Source organism: Oratosquilla oratoria, chromosome 14, assembly GCF_046742065.1.
Source record: "Oratosquilla oratoria isolate Oo_2021 chromosome 14, ASM4674206v1, whole genome shotgun sequence".
In the NCBI taxonomy this organism is placed as follows: domain Eukaryota; kingdom Metazoa; phylum Arthropoda; class Malacostraca; order Stomatopoda; family Squillidae; genus Oratosquilla; species Oratosquilla oratoria.
This window is the reverse complement of record NC_134790.1, coordinates 39,103,837-39,106,336: the sequence shown is the minus strand read 5'-3', so window position 1 is coordinate 39,106,336 and position 2,500 is coordinate 39,103,837.

Genomic DNA, 2,500 nt, shown 5'->3' with positions numbered 1-2,500 from the left:
GTGTGTGTGTGTGTGTGTGTGTGTGTGTGTGTGTGTGTGTGTGTGTGTGTGTGTGTGTGTGTGTGTGTGTGTGTGTGTGTGTGTGTGTGTGTGTGTGTGTGTGTGTGTGTGTGTGTGTGTGAATCTGTGTGTGTGTTTGCGTATGCGTGTGTCCGTTCGCACTTACACAGAATTTTTTTTATTCTACGCAACATAACAGCGAACTTGAACGCATGCATCTATAAACGAGTTGATAGACTATGTTTGTTGGCCCTACTATTTCACAGAAGTGACAGGAGTAGTTGATTATCCCAGACTAACCCTTTTTTCAGCCTCTCTCCTTCCTCTTCGCCCTGCTAATGCCTCCTTTTGATTGGCTTAGCCCTAGCCAATCATGCAAACAGGGGACCCTTAGGTGCCTGGGCAGTCTTTTCCGGGAGGTCTATGAATAACAAAAGCCGATGGGGAATGGGGTGGAAGGGTAGTGGGGAGAGGGGGAGGGTAGGGGAATCGAGAGGAAGGAAATTGAAAGTAGGGAGAGGTTAAGGGAAAGGAACGGAAGGGGAGGGGAAGATAGGGGAGAGGAAGGGAAGGGAGGGAAATGGAGGAAACGTTTAGGGACATAGGCGCGATACGGAAGAAGAGAGGGAAGTGAACTAGGGGAGATGACCTAGGAAATGAGTGTAACATTTCGCAGTTATTGGCGCCTTGTGCATTGATTCTGACTGCTGCTAGGCAAATGTATTCTGTCAAACGATATCTTCTGTACAATGAAGGGATGATGATACTTTTGAAGATGAAATTAGTGATGAAAAGAAAGTAGAGGAGATGTTAGGGGATAGATTTTTATGTTAACGAACGAGTTCAGGGAAGAGTAGGGATAATGAAAGTAGGAAAGAAGAAATAAGGTGACAAGGAGAAGAAGGGAAAGAATGAAGAAGGGGAGAGGAAAAGAAAGGAAGGTAATATAAAGAAATTATGAAAGTGAATTTATTTGAGAGGACGGAGATGGGCGATAAGTGACAGGGTGGTTAGGATATAGATGGAAAAGTTTTATTTGGCAAGGAGGGTTATTATCATTATTAAACTAAATGGGAAATAAGGAGTCCAAAGACCACATATTCTGTTGATAGGTTGCCTTTCGGCAACCCCCCCAACACACACACATACACGCACGCACACACACACACACACACACACACACACACACACACACACACACACACACACACACACACACACACACACACACACACACACACACACACACACACACACACGCACACACACACACACACACACACACACACGCACACACACACACGCACACGCACACACACACACACACACACACACACACACACACACACACACACACACACACACACACACACACACACGCACACACGCACACACACACACGCACACACACACACACACACACACACACACACACACACACACACACACACACACACACACACACACACACACACACACACACACACACACACACACACACATCAACACAGCGCAGTGTTTCCGCTAATACTCGTACAGCTCCGAGTTCGACTCCCGACCAGGGCTGAAATAATTTCAGCATCGCCGCACTGCGAGCCGGCACTCAAACTCTCGTGGGCAAGGAGTTGTGGTGTGTGTATATAAGGTCACTGCATTACCCATCTATTTGGCATATATGACCTCTTAGCTCTCATCCGGGTGGATATTCGCTGTCGATCATGAGTTCAACACGTGATTCAAGGCCATTATAAATCACACACACACACACACACACACACACACACACACACACACACACACACACACACACACACACACATACACACATACACCAGAACCGCCGGAGAAAGAGACAGAGAAGATACGCACAGGCAACAATTGAAGAGAGGTATGAGAACGCACACTCAAACAGAAAAAGAAAAGAAAAAAAGTATCACTGATATATTAAGCGTAAGCAGATGACAAGGAAAACGGATAAAAAAAAAGAGGAAAAAATGATAAACATTAAATTAAAAACAATAAATTATCAAGAACCAACAACTGTGTGACAGTCCTAATCGTCTGAGTGAGCAGCCAGCAAAAATAAATCTTGCAAAATCAACAAGTGAAAGATTCTTCCGGTCGCACCTCCAGTCAGATAACAAGACTCGAACGGAGCTAATCGACGGGGGGGGTCTAACGCCCTTTGCTTCCAAGGGAGAGGGAGAGGGAGAAGGGAGAGGGGGAGTGTTTTTTTTTTTTGGGGGGGGGGGGGGGTGAAGTATCCCGGGGGAGTGTTGGGAGGATGAGCCCCAGGAAAGCGAGTAAGCAGCATCCTGGCACGAGACTAAATAGAAACGGAAAGTGGCATCCCGCCTGGAAAGGGCCACGCGGAGGTAGAGGAGGGACGGGGCATGAGGGAAGATGAAAGGAGATGGAAGTGGGATCAGAATGGAACTGAGAGGGGGATTGTAGCGTCCGTCGGGGCTGATGAAGGAGAACAACGAGGGAGAGGAAGATA